The sequence below is a fragment of the Hyla sarda genome, chromosome 7, assembly GCF_029499605.1.
Source record: "Hyla sarda isolate aHylSar1 chromosome 7, aHylSar1.hap1, whole genome shotgun sequence".
Classification (NCBI taxonomy): Eukaryota; Metazoa; Chordata; class Amphibia; order Anura; family Hylidae; genus Hyla; species Hyla sarda.
In genome coordinates this window covers 18,128,824-18,149,562 of record NC_079195.1, presented here as the reverse complement: position 1 = coordinate 18,149,562, position 20,739 = coordinate 18,128,824, and the positions used below count along the sequence as shown (strand labels likewise).

Below are 20,739 nucleotides of genomic sequence, written 5' to 3'. Positions count from 1 at the left end.
TATACAATGTCACAATCACTGTGAATGTATATACAATGTCACAATCACTGTGAATATATATACAATGTCACAATCACTGTGAATGTATAAACAATGTCACAATCACTGTGAATATACGGTATATACAATGTCTCAATCACTGTGAATGTATATACAATGTCACAATCACTGTGAATGTACGGTATATACAATGTCACAATCACTGTGAATGTACGGTATATACAATGTCACAATCACTGTGAATATATATACAATGTCACAATCACTGTGAATGTATATACAATGTCACAATCACTGTGAATATATATACAATGTCACAATCACTGTGAATATATATACAATGTCACAATCACTGTGGATGTATATACAATGTCACAATCACTGTGAATATATATACAATGTCACAATCACTGTGAATGTATATACAATGTCACAATCACTGTGGATGTATATACAATGTCACAATCACTGTGAATGTATATACAATGTCACAATCACTGTGAATATATATACAATGTCACAATCACTGTGAATGTATATACAATGTCACAATCACTGTGAATATATATACAATGTCACAATCACTGTGAATGTATATACAATGTCACAATCACTGTGGATGTATATACAATGTCACAATCACTGTGAATATATATACAATGTCACAATCACTGTGGATGTATATACAATGTCACAATCACTGTGAATATATATACAATGTCACAATCACTGTGAATGTATATACAATGTCACAATCACTGTGAATATATATACAATGTCACAATCACTGTGAATGTATATACAATGTCACAATCACTGTGAATGTATATACAATGTCACAATCACTGTGAATGTATATACAATGTCACAATCACTGTGAATGTATATACAATGTCACAATCACTGTGAATGTATATACAATGTCACAATCACTGTGAATGTATATACAATGTCACAATCACTGTGAATGTATATACAATGTCACAATCACTGTGAATGTATATACAATGTCACAATCACTGTGGATGTATATACAATGTCACAATCACTGTGGATGTACGGTATATACAATGTCACAATCACTGTGAATGTACGGTATATACAATGTCACAATCACTGTGAATGTATATACAATGTCACAATCACTGTGAATGTATATACAATGTCACAATCACTGTGGATGTATATACAATGTCACAATCACTGTGGATGTATATACAATGTCACAATCACTGTGAATATATATACAATGTCACAATCACTGAATATATATACAATGTCACAATCACTGTGAATATATATATACAATGTCACAATCACTGTGGATGTATATACAATGTCACAATCACTGAATATATATACAATGTCACAATCACTGTGAATATATATACAATGTCACAATCACTGAATATATATACAATGTCACAATCACTGTGGATGTATATACAATGTCACAATCACTGTGAATATATATATACAATGTCACAATCACTGAATATATATACAATGTCACAATCACTGAATATATATACAATGTCACAATCACTGTGAATATATATACAATGTCACAATCACTGTGAATGTATATACAATGTCACAATCACTGTGAATGTATATACAATGTCACAATCACTGTGGATGTATATACAATGTCACAATCACTGTGGATATATGTAACATTACATTTAGAGCAGAGTTGAGTTCACACAAAATATTTTGGTCAGTATTTAGTCAGCATTCTTACCAAAACCAGAAATGGGTTATTCTCTGTGTCAGTTCCTTTCCTGATTTGGGCTAAAAATACTGACCAAAATTCTGACCATCTAATTACCAAAATAATAGATGAGAACCCAGCGTAAGGATGAATAAATATACATAATAATAATGTAACAATCATAGTGTAATACAATGCTACTTCTATAGTCAGAGTCTATGGGGATCCCCATAACACAACAAGACCTGTCACATTTACATTAGGGTCCAAAGATGCTTTTCATTGCAGTAAACACGTCTAAGCCAAATTATAGCACAGGACAAGAATTACAGGAATGGCATTAGGGGTTCCCCAGAAGTGGAAAGTTTTTTTTTTCAGGGGTTCCATTGCAGTAATACAGCTAAGAATGACCGGTAGATACAATGTCACAGAGTCGGTACACATACAGCTCGAACTTGTGTCTACTGGGGGTCAATTCTTTTGTGTTTGTTTCTCATTGAGTTGTTTGTCATTGAGCTCATCCATGTATAAATGTTACTGTACACCTTATAATATAAGTTTAACAAATAAATAAATACATTGTACTGTATCAAAATGATTTGTAATATAAAGGATTACTTGCAGCTACGCCAACAGTATTACACGACTCCCATCAATAATTGTATTTATACAGTCATTGTAAAGGTATGTTCACATCGGCTACATCGACGATATACTTCAGGATACTTGCCAATAGGTATTCTAGCATATTTTGCAGCATACCGGCTGCGTGCCTATAGGGTGGACTAGACTGAACCTAGATTTAGGGTGACATTTGGCCTGCATCACTGCAGTATATTTATTATTTATTGGATAGAATAGCTTAGTTTACTACATAGTGTTCCCCAACAAATAAATATATACCCCCATGAAGCATATCAAATGCCACAAATAAACTATGAGTACGCTGTCACATGTGTCAGGATACCTTTTTGTTGGTATTCCAACATATTTGTGTAGATAATTGATGGGAATCTATCTTGAAAGTTATGAGCCTAACATTAGAGATGAGCGAACTTACAGTAAATTCGATTCGTCATGAACTTCTCGGCTCGGCAGTTGATGACTTTTCCTGCATAAATTAGTTCAGCTTTCAGGTGGGCTGGAAAAGGTGGATACAGTCCTAGGAGACTCTTTCTTAGGACTGTATCCAGCTTTTCCAGCCCACGGGAGCACCTGAAAGCTGAACTAATTTATGCAGGATAAGTCATCAACTGCCGAGCCGAGAAGTTTGTGACGAATCGAATTTACTGTAAGTTCGCTCATCTCTACCTAACATCTTCAGCTGTGTTTTCCAACCAGTGAGCCTCCAGGTGCTGCTAAACTACAATTCCCATCATGCCCAGAAATGGGAAATTTAGGTCTAGAGTTAGATTCTCAGCTGTGACAAATCATAGAAAGGTTCACGATGACCTGAAATAGTATGTTATAATGGATGTGCAAAAACAGCCTTATTGTCCAAGCATGATGGGAAATATTGATGGAGAGTCATGGGTTGGGGAATAGGGATAGATGTCAGATGAAAGCATCGCACCTTGATGTCAGTAGGAGTAGGATATAGGTGGCCATATACAGAACGCTAGTTGATAGCAAGATGATGGGAAATGAGGCAGAGGAATCATTATTGCTGCGTGATGTCAATTAAGTGATTGGTTCATCATTCTACTTCATTGTTGGTGACACTTTGGGGACTTTCTGTAAACTTCTCTTGCTTGATACATATGAATAGTTACTATTGTTGTGTTCTACAACCCATGCAGCAATACAAGAATGCTAATTAATAACCTTAGTGGGAACAATTATCCATATATTGGAGGTATCCGGCAGTGGATGTCGCTCTAATGGCTGGTGCCCTAATAGGGGTACGTAATAATTATACCGTTCGTAGATCTTGGTCCGATTGATCCATGTTTGTCAGCTTAGTACAAAGGTCCCTATATAAAAACAGACTAAGAGTCAGTTCACACGTGTGCATTTTTGCTGCAGATCTGTTTTAGCAGATTTTGCTGCCCACTGAAGTCAATGGGAAACAAAATCTGCAGCAGATCTGCAGTAACAATATGCATGTGTGAACTGACCCTAAAGGTTATATAGATAAATAAATAAAAGATTATTCCTAAACTACTGAACAGAACAATGGATCCTTATCAGAGCTCATCACATGGACGTTGTGCCTCTTGTACTTGTGTGGCTGGTTGTATACAGATACAAGCGATAGATAGATAGATAAATATGAAAAAGATAGATTATATACATGTACGATGGTTACAAAATGTGTAACACACAACACTGAGTTTGTTACAAATAAAATTAATGCAGCACTACTTAGTCATTCAGATGAGGGGATAACAGTCAATAAAGTCCACAGCATATAGCGAACAATAGCACAAGACTTCAAAGTAAATTCGAAGAAAACATAAATTTATTCCACGTAAGGTGCAACTTTTCAGTTCTTCAATACAATCATTTTAAAGGGGTACTCCGCTGCTCAGGGAGCCGGCGCCGGGAGCTCATGATGTCATAGCCCCGCCCACTCATGATGTCATGCCTCGCCCCCTCATTGCAGGGACAGCCATCCCTGTTTGTTCCAAATGTTGAGAAGCGGAGTACCCCTTTAAATGAGCACTCTCATTAAAACTAATTTTTCCTATTGCACTCCTTATGGTAAATAAAAAAGATTTCTAATATACTTTGGTTAAAAAAAGAAATTTTTTTGTGCTTAAAAAGGCTCAAGAGCACATTTTCCCCCATCTTATACACAGACTTAGGACTGAAGCCCAAACACAGGAAGTGCAGCCTGGAGTGCTGAGGGGGGTGTTTCCAACCAACAGCATATGGCAGTTAAGAGTGAGAGGAGCTATGATTGGATGAGGCTGGACACACCCCCCTCAGCACCCCAGGCTGCACTTTCTGTGTTTGGGGATAAGATGAGGGACAATGTGCTCTTGAGCTTTTTTTAAGCACAAATAAAACATAGAAAACTTCATTTTTTTAACCAAAGTATATTAGAAATCTTTTTTATATACCATAAGGAGTGCAATAGCAAAAATTAGTTTTAATGAGAGTTACCCATTAAAGCATGAAAATAAATGCAATAAATTCACGTTTTACTTTGACTTTACTGTGGAGTTCTGTGCTATTGATTACTAGATAGATAGATAGATAGATATGAGATAGATAATTCCAGAAGCGGAGCAGCACCTCAAAAAAAAAAACAGCAATAGAGTGGTGCAAGCTATAGATACGGCTCAAGTCCAAAGCTTTCACAAGATCCACACGGAAGAAACTCATCAGCACTCCAGGATAAAGTGAAAAGGAGTGTCTTTATTTGCCAAACATGTGGAGTGTTCCACATGTTTTGTGAAAAAAGCCAATACTTCTCACTTTATCCTGGAGTGCTGATGAGTTTCTTCTGTGTAGATAGATAGATATGAGATAGATAGATATGAGATAGATAGATATGAGATAGAAAGATAGATAGATATGAGATAGATAGATATGAGATAGAAAGATAGATAGATATGAGATAGATAGATATGAGATAGAAAGATAGATAGATATGAGATAGATAGATATAGATAGATAGATATGAGATAGAAAGATAGATATGAGATAGATAGATAGATATGAGATAGATAGATAGATAGATAGATAGATAGATAGAAATGAGATAAATATGAGATAGATAGATGGAAAGATAGATAGATATGTGATAGATAGATATGAGATAGATATAAGATAGATAGATATGAGATAGATAGATATGAGATAGATATGAGATAGATATAAGATAGATAGATATGAGATAGAAAGATAGATAGATATGAGATAGATAGATAGATATGAGATAGAAAGATAGATATGAGATAGATAGATATGAGATAGATAGATAGATAGATAGATATGAGATAGATAGATAGAAATGAGATAAATATGAGATAGATAGATGGAAAGATAGATATGAGATAGATAGATATGAGATAGATATAAGATAGATAGATATGAGATAGATAGATATGAGATAGATAGATAGATATGAGATAGATAGAAGATAGATAGATATGAGATAGATAGATATGAGATAGATAGATAGATAGATAGATATGAGATAGATATAAGATAGATAGATATGAGATAGATAGATATGAGATAGATAGATAGATATGCGATAGATAGATATGAGATAGATAGAAATGAGATAGATAGATATGAGATAGATCGATATGAGATATATAGATAAATAGGAGATAGATAGATAGATAGATATGAGATAGATATGAGATATATAGATAAATAGGAGATAGATAGATAGATAGATATGACATAAATAGATAAGATAGATAGATAGATAGATAGATAGATGTCCATGCATTTGTGAGCTTGTGTTATTCTGATATCTTGCAGTGTTATCATTGTTGTATCATGAAAGATAGTAGTCATTTACGGTGATACTATTGCGGTTTTCAATGATACTCAATGGCACATACAACTTATCTGTCAATAATCACATTTTCTGGCCTCCACATTGGACTTTTCAATAGGCCGTCTATATTTATGAAGAAAGGATTAGGGTGTCTGACAATGGGTTATTTACCTCTGAAACAAATGAATCTTTGATAGCATGCATGTCTATAGTAGAGTCTGGAAGAATACTGTCAGCGGAACTACTGGTTTAATGGCCGTTATCTAAGTGTATGGGCACCTAAAACTTCAGGAAGGAGCAATGAATCTATTTATTTTATCTATTATCTATCTATCTCATAGCTATCTATTTATCTCATCTATCTATCTTATATCTATTTATCTATCTATCTTCTATCTATTTATCTCATATCTATCTCATATCTATCTATCCTCACTTGTACATATCTGGCCATAACAGGTTATCTGTGAAAGTGCTTTAAATAATGTTAATAAATCTCCGCCTGCCCCATTTGCAAGTCCATGGTGTACATGCTGGTTCTGTAACATGCACAGTTTTCAACATGTCCTCCTTTGGCTCTGAAATGTGATCTTGTTATTTTGACACCGCGCTGCATAACTTAGCGTCTATTGCCATGTTGAGCCAGTGTTATGCCCTTGCCTTCTCGCCAGCGTTAATTTACTGGAACTTAAAAAAATTTCCTTTTTGACTTAACTCTTACTCAAGATGACATTTTATATCTGTAAATCATTTAACATTATAGCGTTCTATCTACATCATTCTACGTAAATATATATTTTCAGTCACAAGTGTGTGTTCCTTTTACAGTTGGCATCCTGTAGGTTCTGTTTTATTTTTTATGGTGATTTTTTTTTATTTTTTATGTAAACCGATTGTTAAAATGGAGTTGACGCAATGCTACAGCCTAATAATAAATAAAATACAAAAAAATCATATAGAATTTTTAGTGCATTATTGAAATATTCTCTGGCTCCATCATCACTGCAATTGACCTTTCGCCTCCAGTAAGTTACTCTATAGTGACGTTTTTATTTCATGATGAAAGGCAGGGAGATTTGGAGGCGATTTATAAAATTACTTCGGAACATTATCCTCCGGCTTTTAGCTTTGAAGCTCTGTGAAAACATTCTACCTTGGAAAACACCAAGGACATAATAATTCGTTCCGGCCGTACGGTGGTTACAAAAACGTGTAACACACAACACTGAGTTTGTTATTTTTTGTTGTAAAAATGGAAATCTATTTATTTAAACATAGTCACCAACACCACATAGAGGTCTTACCAGTATATTGGTACAGGTATCTTTGGTGAAGGGTATTTTTTAGATTGCAGATGATGGTAGCTTAATACACCACAGTAAGGACTCGGCTCACACATGACACCTAATACGCCAAGAGAGCAGATTTGTTGCAAAAGTTTCTAAAACTTAAAAATCTATTCCGTACATTTAATTGGGTTGTTTCCATTGCGTGCACGAATATTTGTTTGTAAGTCTTATTTAAATAATGTTTAATATAACCTAACACTATAATGTTCATATAACCTAACGCTTTCTTAGCTTTTATTTTTATAAGTTCCCTTTAGCAGTTTCATAGCAATTAAATGGTTAGGCTGGATTTACACGCACAGTTTTTGGTGTGTTTTTTTTTGGGGGGGGGGGGACTTAACACAGGACTGGATAAAAATGAGTGAAAAAAGGTATAGGTTCTTACTTTATACTTTTCAGTCCACTGCTGGCTTTATATAGAAAAGAAAAACTGACTTAAAACTGCATGTGTGAATCCAGCTTTTGTTTTACCCCTAATTCTAAATTGATACATCTAATGATTAGAACTATTGTTCTACTAACTAGGAAACAAGGACAATTCAAAATTCAAATGCAAAATTAAATTTAAAAAAAAATGTTTTTAAATGTTAAAATTGTTGTTTAATTTTACTAAATCCATTTAAAAAATAATTTGTATATAATTAAAATAATTTAGCTTATATTGTTTTTCTTTTACTTTCTGTGGTGTGACTGCTAAATTGTATATAAATTATTGACAAAAAATTGTATAGTACAAAAGAAACTAATATGTAATATTGTGTATAATTATATTATAGTTGAATAGTTTTTTTTTTTTATTATTCTTTATATTTCATTAGCTTTCTTTCTTAAACGTTGAAAATCCCCTTCCCCTTGTAAATCTCTACTAGTAAGTAATACTCTTGGGTCATGGATGAATCTGAATGTTGCTTTTTATAGACAGTTGGAGTTGTTTTCCATGGTGCACATAGGGGTGAGGTTGTTGAGAACAGACCCGTTGTGTGATGAATATGATATAGAATTTTTCATTCTGCTGCTTCATTTTCTTTAGTTAGAAATGTTCTCAGTATAAAATGGCTATGGGGACCTGGCAGCGTTGACTGAAGTATGTCAGCTGTGTTTAGAATAGGATAAAAGGTTTAAAAGCCAATCAAACATCTCAGAGTTACTGTCACATGAAAGAGAAGGGAGCCGGCATGTGCTGGGCAATCTGCTTAGCAAGTCTGATGGCATCTCTGAAGAAAACGTCTTCCCACCAGACTGCGGTTATATGCATATCAGAATAATCATAGACATATAACGGATTTAGTCAGGTTTATACATAATCTCTATAGTCCTGTTACATTTTAGATATTTAAAAAAAATAAAAAATGCTAAAACACAGCAGCAAACCATGTACAGTGTAGAGAATCTGCTTTACATATTATACCAGTTATCCCTCAATATGGTTCACACATAGCATTTTGGTCAGGATTTGCTCAGTATTTTTAACCAAAACCAGTAGTGCAACTGAAAGAAAAAAATGATAATGGAAAGATTTGCAACTCTGTCGGTTCAACTTCTTGTTTTGGTTAACAATATTTAGCAAAATCCAGACCAAAATACTATGGCCGACATTTATCATTGTCTTTAGAGTGTGAATGTGTCTAGAAAAGGCTCAAGCAGGGTTTATTTGCGCCTTTTTTGTGCCTTTAGGTTTACACATTTTTGCTGATTTTGAGTTGCACACATTTCCACTGATTTTGGCAATACATCTAATATGGAAGGGTTTTATGAACTTTGCCTTTTTGTGAAAAGGCGCAAAATAGGCGCAAAACTGCTGAAAAGTCTCTAAGACTACACCAGTGCAGATTTTTGGTGTATGCGAATAGAGAAATTTCAGAAAACGTCACCTGCACAAAATGTATCAAATGCCAAATTTGGTGCTCCTACACATTACCAGCACACAAAAAAAGGTGTAGAAAAATGCTTCACTTACACCTACAATGATAAATGCTTCACTTACACCTACAATGATAAATGCTTCACTTACACCTACAATGTTAAATGCTTCACCTACAATGATAAATGCTTCACTTACACCTACAATGATAAATGCTTCACTTACACCTACAATGTTAAATGCTTCACTTACACCTACAATGATAAATGCTTCACTTACACCTACAATGATAAATGCTTCACTTACACCTACAATGAAAAATGCTTCCCTTACACCTACAATGATAAATGCTTCACTTACACCTACAATGATAAATGCTTCACTTACATCTACAATGATAAATGCTTTACTTACACCTACAATGATAAATGCTTCACTTACGCCTACAATGATAAATGCTTCACTTACACCTACAATGATAAATGCTTCACTTACACCTACAATGATAAATGCTTCACTTACACCTACAATGATAAATGCTTCACTTACACCTACAATGATAAATGCTTCACTTACATCTACAATGATAAATGCTTTACTTACACCTACAATGATAAATGCTTCACTTACGCCTACAATGATAAATGCTTCACTTACACCTACAATGATAAATGCTTCACTTATACCTACAATGATAAATGCTTCACTTACACCTACAATGATAAATGCCGGCCTATGTGTGAATATAGCCTATAAGTTTATTCTTGGTATTGATGAGTGAATGATAATATTGCTCTAATTCATAGAGAATTCCTTGCCTGCCAATCACAAGGCTATAGACCAGTGGTCGCCAACATGTGGGGAAACTATAACTTTCAGCATTCTAGGAGTTGTCATTTCCAATCATTTGGAAAGCCACAGGTTGTAGACCCCCGATACAGACTAATAACCATGAGTAGTCTACATTTCAAACTGTAAAATGCATCATTAGCCTGCTGACGGCTTCCCTGAGAATCTGCATCTCGTTCTCTCAAAAACCCTGGAGTAATTCCAATTCTTATATTATAGTATGGAATGACCACAAATTATTAATCATTTCTGAAAAAAAGCTACAAAGTGGACTATCATTAACTCTGTGCCCTTTTATAATCTCCATTGGGAAATGCATTCTGATAGTTGCAGATCAGAACATTAAAGGGGTACTCCGCTGCTCAGCGTTTGGAACAAAATGTTCTGAATGCTTAGAGCCGCCGGGAGCTCGTGACGTCATAGCCCTGCCCCTCATGACATCACACCCCGCCCCCTCAATGCAAGTCTATGGGAGGGGGCGTGACACCTGTCACGCCCCCTCCCATAGACATGCATTGAGGGGGGAGGGTGTGTGACGTCATGAGGGGCAGGGCTATGATGTCACGAGCTCCCGCCACCGGCTCTAAGCATTCGGAGCATTTTGTTCCAAACGCTGAGAAACAGAGTACCCCTTTAAGGCTAAGTTTGCACATGTAGTGACTTTTTTTGAATGCATTTTCATCTGTAGTCAGCAAAAAAGGGCTGAACGTTTTATGATGTGTGGACTTAGCCTTAGATCGTATTGTTGTAATAAATAACTGGTGCACTAGTGTGCTACAAAGGCTTCCCTTTATTCTTTCTTTTTTATCTAATGGATATATATATATATATATATATATATATATATATGTATAAATATATGTTTATCCCATGAAGGTTTATGTTCATTTACTGTTGGTTTTCCAAACACATGAGCTGGAAATTTTTTCCAATCATCTTTTGAATGTATAAAATATATCCATATACCTATGTCTCCAGTATATACACATATATGTATGTTCTTATATGTTATGTGTATTGGAATGTGCTGTTGATGAGTGCAGAGTAACCTCTCAGAGACACTCTGCAGCCGCTGTAGTGCTGGGGATGGTTCTGCCAGGGACTACTTGACCCATAAACTGAGTTCTGGCAGATGTCTGGAGGGCGGTAACTCAACACTTTCAAGTGTGTAATTTCCTTCTGGGAAAAGAATGATGAGATGTAGTAACATAAACGTAATGTAAGGTTACTTACACTGTAGTCTGGTTCCTTTAAACTCTCATAAAATATCGGCCATGTACAGCGCATTTGTTGCAGTAAGTATTCTATGAGCAGGACTTGTCTGTTTCTCAATGTGGCTCTCTGCTAGACAAGGGTAGATATTGTTATTATGATGAAGGAAAGCACCAGTTCTAAAATGTCTGTAAAGAAAAGTTCACATTGGCACCAGCATCCTAAAACATGCTACTTTTTTATTTTAAACAAATACATTCCTTATTGTTTAATTGTAAACTGTCCAGACCGTTCATTTCCCTCCAGCTGGTTACAAAACTGATCCTATAGTTTCCTATCATTGCGTAGTAGCAGTTTGAGCATCAAATAATTTTGTGAAGTGAACTGGGAAGGACCAAAAGTTTGGACACCTTCTCATTCAGAGTTTTCTTTATTTTCATGACTATGAAAATTGTAGATTCACATTGGAGGCATCAAAACTATGAATTATCACATATGGAATTATAGACATAACAAAAAAGTGTGAAAATCTGTCATATTCTAGGTTCTTCCTTTTGCTTTGATTACTGCTTTGCACACTCTTCGCATTATCTTGATGAGCTTCAAAAGGTAGTCACCTGAAATGGTCTTCCAACAGTCTTGAAGGAGTTCCCAGAGATGCTTAGCACTTGTTGGCCCTTTTTGCCTTCACTCTGCGGTCCAGCTCACCCCAAACCGTCTGGATTGGGTTCAGGTCCGGTGACTGTGGAGGCCAGGTCATCTGGGGCAGCACCCATCACTCTCCTTCTTGGTCACATAGTCCTTACACAGCCTGGAGGTGTTTGGGGTCATTGTCCTGTTGAAAAATCAATGATGGTCCAACTAAATGCAAAGCGGATGGAATAGCAGCCGCTGCCAGATACTGTGGTAGCCATGCTGGGTCAGTATGCCTTCAGAATAAATCCCCAACAGTGTCACCAGCAAAGCACCCCCACACCATCACCTCCTCCTCCACACCAGCACACCTGGAAAGTGAAAACCATTTCAGGTGACTACCTCTTGAAGCTCAACAAGAGAATGCCAAGAGTGTGCAAAGCAGGAATCAAAGCAAAAGGAAGAACCTGGAATATGACAGATTTTCACACTTTTTGTTATGTCTATAATTCCACATGTGTTAATTCATAGTTTTGATGCCTTCAACGTGAATCTACAATATTCATAGTCTTGAAAATAAAGAAAACTCTGAATGAGAAGGTGTCCAAACTTTTGGTCTGTACTGGACACTGTTTGAGAATGTTGTGTGAGCTTTATAACTCTTGGCTTATAAATACAATATTGTTATTGTGTAGAGTTTCCCAACCAGGGCAGTTACATAACATGCAGCATAATGTTCGTTATAACAAGGACCTGTTCATACTATGGAGAATCAGCACGGAATATCTACAAGGAATTCTGCTTGCAGCACTTTCCCATTGATTTTAATGAGAATTCCGCTGCCCAGTTCACTCATCGGAAGTTCTGTAGCGGAACTTCCGACAAGGAATTGGATTCTGGCAGAAGGCTGAACATGTTCAATCTTTCGGTGAATTCTCCAGAGAAGTTTTTCTAGTGGGACAACACTCAATGATTCCATTCTTATTCCTGCCTAGTCATTGAATGCATGTGATAGTATCTTAATTCAACTATATGGTTACACAGGGAAAACAGATCAGAAAGGGGGTGTCATCAGAGATTGTTCTGCCATTTTTCCTTCTACACTTTATCTATATAACAAACGCATATCAGTTGAGTCGCCGTCAGTCGGTTTTGTTACCTTTTAAAGGGGTACTCCGGTGGAAAACCATTTTTTTAAATCAACTGGTGCCAGAAAGGTAAACAGATTTGTAAATTACTTCTATTTTAAAATCTTAATCTTTCCAGTACTTATCAGCTGCTGAATACTACAGAGAAAGTTAATTTATTTTTTAATATCTTTTGTCTTGTCCACAGTGCTCTCTTCTGACACCTCTGCCCATGTCAGGAACTGTCCAGAGTAGGAGCAAATCCCCATAGCAAACCTTTCCTGCTCTGGACAGTTCCTGACATGGACAGAGGTGTCAGCAGAGAGCACCGTGGACAGACAGAAAAGAAATTCAAAAAGAAAAGAACTTCCTTTGGAGCATACAGCAGCTGATAAGTACTGGAAGGATTAAGATTTTTTTAATAGAAGTAATTTATAAATCTGTTTAACTTTCTGGCACCAGTTGATTTAAAAAAAAATTATTATTATTATTATAATTTCCACCAGAGTACCCCTTTAATCTCTTTTGTGAGAGACACATTTATCATGTTTCTCTACAGAGCAGTCAGGACAAGTGGTGGAATCTTTTCATCTTTCTATACATTAACCGTATGCAAATAAGCATGTGCAAAGTAAAAACCGTATACGTTTTCCCCGTATGGAACTGTATACATTGTTTCCCGTATGGAACTGTATACATTGCAGTACGGTTTTTAAACCGGAGACAAAATTGTGGTCAACCACGGTTTTGACTCCGGTTTAAAAACCGTACTGCAACCGCATACGGTTTTTTTTCAACATGGACGTCAATGTGAAACGCACATCTATACGGTTCCATACGGGAAAAACGTATACGGTTTTTACTTTGCACATGCGCATTTGCATCCTAAAGTCCCCACCCAAGACCCCTCCCATTAAAAATGGACAAAATTTTCAAAAACTTATGTTTTTTTTTTCTATAAAAACTGACGGAACAGTATGCACTTTTAAAAACACTATACTGTTTAAAAACGCAAACGGTTTACTTTTTCCCAATACTGTTTCATCCGTTTTTTTTCCCATACGGTTTTTGATAGAAAACGTATGCGGGAACCGTAGTTGAAAAGCGTAGTGTGAACCCAGCCTAAATGTAAAACATTTTTAACAATCTAGAGAAATGCCTACCTTGTGACTGAACCTACCTGGGAAATACATACATCTGTCCTAATATAAGGGTCTACTAAATGAACACGTTGGTCTATTTCTGCCTGACATTTTTATATTTTTATAGTTACTAATAAAAAGAACTCTCCTGAGAAGTAAAATAAGCAAAAAAAAAAAACATAAAAGAATAATAAAAAAAAATCTTCCATGCAATGGTTTGGATTTAGTTTTATGTTGAGTATAAAACCTTTTCTCCCCCCCAAAAAAACTTCCACCGTTCTGTTGACAGCTCAGTCCCGATGTGTCATGGCGAGAGGACTAACATGTAGTAGTGAATTCCGTCACCCTGGCATTCTTTATGTATATGCCATATGTCACTAAATGATCCATAATTAGCCCCCCCCTAATCCTCAGGAATACTCAGCAGGAAATGTATTCTGCTCAGTGTGTGAGAGGGATTAACCCATTAGCCCAGGTATCAGAGGGGCCACTCTATTAGTCTGAAGGCTTTACTGACACTGCTTATCTGTGAGGAGCACTGAACACCTCCTGTCCCTTGAGAAAACGGCATGTAATAAAATATAAGGTTACTGACGATCCGTTCTCTCACACTTGGTTCTTAGGCTTGTTAAACACGTTCTGACGCCCCCTCCTTTCCTCATCAGGCAGACTGAGCTTTGCCTTTACATGACAGATATTTGGCCGATTACCGTATTTTTCGCCACACATAAGACGCTCCGGCATATAAGACGCACCCAATTTTAAAAGGAGGAAAATCTAGATAAAAAAGATTCTGAACCAAATACAATGTAAAGTATAAGACAGTGATCTTCAACCGGCGGACCTCCAGGTGTTGCAAAACTACAACTCCCGGCATGCCCGGACAGCCGTTGGCTGTCCGGGCATGCCAGGAGTTGTAGTTTTGCAACATCTGGAGGTCCGCAGATTGAAGACCACTGGTATAGGAGGTAGTACTCACGTGTCCGGACCTCTGCCCTGGATGTCGCCCTCCATCGATGTCGCCGCGTCCCCTGGGTATCCCCGTCACTCTGGATAGTATCTGCTCTCCGTCGCCGCCATCACGCCGCTACGCATGCCGCTCCTATTGGATGACGGGACGGCGTGCGCGATGACGTGATGACGATGAAGGAGAGCGCCGGCCATGCAATGGATCCCGACACGGAGCAGACAGACACCGAGGAGGCAGGTAAGGTCCCTCCTGGTGTCCTGTAAGCTGTTCGGGACGCCGCGATTTCACCGCGGCGGTTCCGAACAGCCTGACTGAGCAGCCGGGTTAGTGTCACTTTCCCTTCAGACGCGGCGGTCAGCTTTGATCGCCGCGTCTGAAAGGTTAATACAGGACATCACCGCGATCGGTGATGTCCTGTATTAGCCGCGGGTCCCGGCCGTTGATGGCTGCAGGGACCGACCCGATAGAACAGGGTTTTAATGTGTACTTGCCGTATAAGACGCACCAACTTCAAACCCCCCCCCCCCCCCCCCCCCACAGTTTTGGGGAAGAAAAAGTGCGTCTTATACGGTGAAAAATACGGTAGTTATCTAGTTGCTTTTCAGCATAATTTAAAAAACAAACAAGTTGTTAGTGTACCTTATAATTAAAATGTGCAAGCCCACTCGTCATGTCAAGGCCACCTGATAAGAGTGGGTCCTTAAACTAACACTGGCATAGCGTTGGGCAGCGACCAAGTGGCTAGGCAGCTGCACGATTAAAGGGGTATTCCAGGCCAAAACTTTTTTTTATATATCAACTGGCTCCGGAAAGTTTAACAGATTTGTAAATTACTTCTATTAAAAAATTTTAATCCTTCCAATAGTTATTAGCTTCTGAAGTTGAGTTGTTGTTTTCTGTCTAACTGCTGTCTGATGACTCACGTCCCGGGAGCTGTTCAGTTCCTATGGGGATATTCTCCCATCATGCACAGCTCCCGGGACGTGACATCATCATTGAGAAGTTAGACAGAAAACTTCAGAAGCTAATAACTATTGGAAGGATTAAGATTTTTTTAATAGAAGTAATTTACAAATCTGTTTAACTTTCTGGAGCCAGTTGATATATAAAAAAAAGTTTTTTCCTGGAATACCCCTTTAACAACTTGTTCGTTTTTAAAATTTAGCTGAGAGACAATTAGATGTGGATATGTGGCCATGCTCGGTTTCTCTATTTTTGAAACATCATATTATATTTTGAAAGCAATGCTGACATATTGACGATGCTGACATATTGATAGTTAATGGTAACTGGTCCAGAATTTTTTTTTTAGGAACGTGGATAAATGATTTCAGTCAATGATTATGATGAGCTCGCTGACTCCCTGTTGGACTCGCATGGGACTACTAGAAGTCTCTGAAGAGAAACCAGAGACAAGCGTCTCACTACATCAAAAATTGGAAAACCTGTCAATGGGTTCATCCAGTTCCCATACAGTATATTAATGTTTATTAGAAAAATAATGGTACGAACAATAGTGTAATAGCTTGCACATTTCAGAGCTTAAAGGGGTAGTCCAGTGGTGAAAAACTTATCCCCTATCCTAAGGATTGGGGATAAGTTTGAGATCGCGGGGGGTCCGACCGCTGGGGCCCCCTGCGATCTCTCTGTACGGGGGCCAGGCTCTCCGGCCAGATAGCGGGTGTCGACCTCCGCACGAAGCGGCGGCCAACACGCCCCCTCAATACATCTCTATGGCAGAGCCGGAGATTGCCGAAGGCAGCTCTTCGTCTCTGCCATAGAGTTGTATTGAGGGGGCATGTCGGCTGCCGCTTCGTGCGGAGGTCGACACTCCCCCTTCCCGCGGGCTGTCGGGGCTCCGTACAGGAGATCGCAGTGGGCCCCAGCGGTCGGACCCCCCCGCGATCTCTAACTTATCCCCTATCCTTAGGATAGGGGATAAGTTGTTCACCACTGGACTACTCCTTTAAGATGCAAGACAGAGATGATCAAATTTCCTGAAATTAGTTTTTAAGGCCGATTTAGTTGAATTGGCATTTAAAAAAAAAATTATTCAGATAAAATCAGTTCCAATCAAAAGTGTCCAGTTGCCCATAAAAGTTTTGTACACCACTCTGAGGTCTCCTAGGACTGTATCCAAGCTCTTAAAGGGGTACTCCACCCTAGACATCTTATCCCCTATAAAACCCCTGAGCCATCACTGCACGGAGCTAAGTCTGCTCCATTCGTGATGACGTCACGGCTCCACCCCTCGTGACGTCACGGCTCCACCCCTCGTGACATCAGGACCTGCCCCCTCAATGCTGAACGGTTTATAGTAAGAGTAGTCTCTTTAGCCTCTTTGAGAGTTCTCCATAGAACCTACTTTGTCCTAACTCGACTCCACGCCATAGATTCTTCAGTGTCTACTAAATGTTTTAGGGGCTGTTTGTCATCTGGTTCTATGTATCACACATATGGTCCTGGCATCTTTTTGGACTTGGGTGGTTATGTTGATCAAGGAGATTATTTAAAGCAATAAGAGTAGGTATGGAATCCTTGGATGTCTTCTTCATTCTGTCTAAATGTTCACCACTCGATGGCTAAGTTTCTACTAGGTTTTTTGGGTTGAAAAAAATGCCTGAAATGCCTGAAAAATGCCTGCGTCTGGCGTTTTTTCTGGCAATTTTTTCATTTGTGTGGAAATTGCATTTTTGGCACTTTTGGCGTTTTTTTTTGGTACCCAAAATTTGTTGGGTACCAAAAATAAAAAAAAAAAAAATAAAAATAAAAAAAGGATGCAGTAGTCATGGAAAAAAATGTATGTAACGAAATCTAAATTTTGTATAACTAAATTTTAATTAAAGTTTAATAAAGTGTGTGTTACAGCGTTTCAGCGTTTCACTCCGGTCGGCTCGTGGAAATTAATTACATACATATGGCTGGGATACGGGAGCGCCCCGTTTTCGCTCTCCCCCCCCCCCCAGCTGTATACGGTCCCGTATTGCTGAAAACGTAATGTGAACCCCGCCTAACCCTGTATTTCTTCGGCTGTCAATTTGCTTTGTAGTTGAATGTAACCCATTGTTCGCTGTTATCAGCTACTTCAGACTTTAACCCTGAAGTGGAAAAATCCTCGATTATTACTTTATGTCTCATATTTCTAATGCTGAGAACTTCCTCTTATAATGTTCCTGCACTATTATAAGCTGCTCCTTTCATTTTAAATGTTATTCTTATTTAATATTCATTTTCGTATTAATTTGAAATTCTATTTTAGAACTGTTATAACTTAAAAATATACCGTTTTTTTCGTCATATAAGACGCACCTAATTTTATAGGATAAAAATATAGAAAATAAAGATTCTGAACCAAATACAATGTAAAGTATAGGACAGTGATCTTCAACCTGCGGACCTTCAGATGTTGCAAAACTACAAATCCCAGCATGCCCGGACAGCCGTTGGCTGTCCGGGCATGCTGGGAGTTGTAGTTTTGCAACATCTGGAGGCCCGCAGGTTGAAGACCACTGTTATAGGAGGTAATATTCACGTGTCCCCGCCGCTCCGGACCCGTCACCGCTCGTCACCGTCGCCCTGGATGTCGCCCTCCATCGCTGTCGCCGCGTCCCCGGGGTGTCCCCGTCACTCTGGAACATCTCTGCTGCCCGGCATCCTCGCTCTCCATCGCCGCCATGATGTCGCTACGCATGCCGTCCCATCATCCAATAGGAGCGGCGTGCGTAGCAACATCATGTCGGCGACGGAGAGCGACGTGATGACGACGAAGGAGAGCGCCGGCCATGCAGGGGATCCCGGCACGGAGCAGACACCGAGGAGGCAGGTAAGGTCCTGTAAGCTGTTCGGGACGCCGCGATTTCACCACGGCGGTCCCGAACAGCCGACTGCGCAGCCGGGTTAGTGTTATTTTCGCTTTAGACGCGGCGGTCAGCTTTGATCGCCGCGTCTGAAGGATTAATAGAGGGCATCACCGCAATCGGTGATGTCCTGTATTAGCCGCGGGTCCTGGCCGTTGATGGCCGCAGTGACCGCCGCGATAGGTGGGTGTATTCGCCTTATAAGACGCACCGACTTTTCTTCTTTTGGGAAAGAAAAAGTGCGTCTTATACGGCGAAAAATACGGTAATAATTGAATAAAAAACACATTAAGTTTTTGTGATGTATCTGGATATTTTGCACATGTATAAACCCGACCTTTCGTTGTTCCTCACCTAAACCCCACCGTTACGAACAGCGTGCATTGTTGTTTCACACGGGTCTTATGATGTTACAAAAGACAAACCACTTACCACTTAAACAATTACCTAGAAAGCAGTAAAAGTGAGAGGGAAAAGATCCGCCATGTGGTAAAAATTCCCTCATTATAAAGTTACTGTTTTACTTCAGGTCACCGTTTCCTGACCTTACGTATTAAATGTCTTTCTCTGGCAAATGTAAATTACAGGTTTCTAAATGCTGCATAATGCTGCAGAATGTGAATATGTCTATAATGCTGCAGAATGTGAATATGTCTATAATGCTGCAGAATGTGAATATGCCTATAATGCTGCAGAATGTGAATATGCCTATAATGCTGCAGAATGTGAATATACCTATAATGCTGCAGAATGTGAATATGCCTGTAATGCTGCAGAATGTGAATATGCCTATAATGCTGCAGAATGTGAATATGCCTATAATGCTGCAGAATGTGAATATGCCTATAATGCTGCAGAATGTGAATATGCCTATAATGCTGCAGAATGTGAATATGCCTATAATGCTGCAGAATGTGAATATGCCTATAATGCTGCAGAATGTGAATATGTCTATAATGCTGCAGAATGTGAATATGCCTATAATGCTGCAGAATATGAATATGTCTATAATGCTGCAGAATGTGAATATGCCTCTAATGCTGCAGAATGTGAATATGCCTATAATGCTGCAGAATGTGAATATACCTATAATGCTGCAGAATGTGAATATACCTATAATGCTGCAGAATGTGAATGTGTCTATAATGCTGCAGAATGTGAATATGCCTATAATGCTGCAGAATGTGAATATGCCTATAATGCTGCAGAATGTGAATATGTCTGTAATGCTGCAGAATGTGAATATGCCTGTAATGCTGCAGAATGTGAATATACCTATAATGCTGCAGAATGTGAATATGCCTATAATGCTGCCGAATGTGAATATGCCTATAATGCTGCAGAATGTGAATATGCCTATAATGCTGTAGAATGTGAATATGCCTGTAATGCTGCAGAATGTGAATATGCCTATAATGCTGCAGAATGTGAATATGCCTATAATGCTGCAGAATGTGAATATGCCTATAATGCTGCAGAATGTGAATATGTCTATAATGCTGCAGAATGTGAATATGCCTATAATGCTGCAGAATGTGAATATGCCTATAATGCTGCAGAATG

The 20,739-nt window shown here is 38.3% G+C and overlaps 1 protein-coding gene and 1 long non-coding RNA gene across 2 annotated transcripts in view; one reads left to right on the top strand and one right to left on the bottom strand.

Moving 5' to 3' along the window:
• Positions 1 to 20,739, top strand: part of RBM20 (RNA binding motif protein 20) — a 334,442-nt gene that overhangs the window by 4,255 nt on the left and 309,448 nt on the right. The gene's annotated exons all lie outside the window — the stretch shown is intronic.
• The window catches only part of LOC130282505 (uncharacterized), a 341,939-nt gene continuing 329,532 nt past the window's right edge, over positions 8,333 to 20,739 (bottom strand). Inside the window, exons 4-5 of the long non-coding RNA XR_008846426.1 lie at positions 11,469 to 11,576; positions 8,333 to 8,618 (exon numbers count right to left, since the gene is read on the bottom strand). This is a non-coding gene — a long non-coding RNA (uncharacterized LOC130282505). The remainder of the gene's footprint in view (positions 8,619 to 11,468; positions 11,577 to 20,739) is intronic.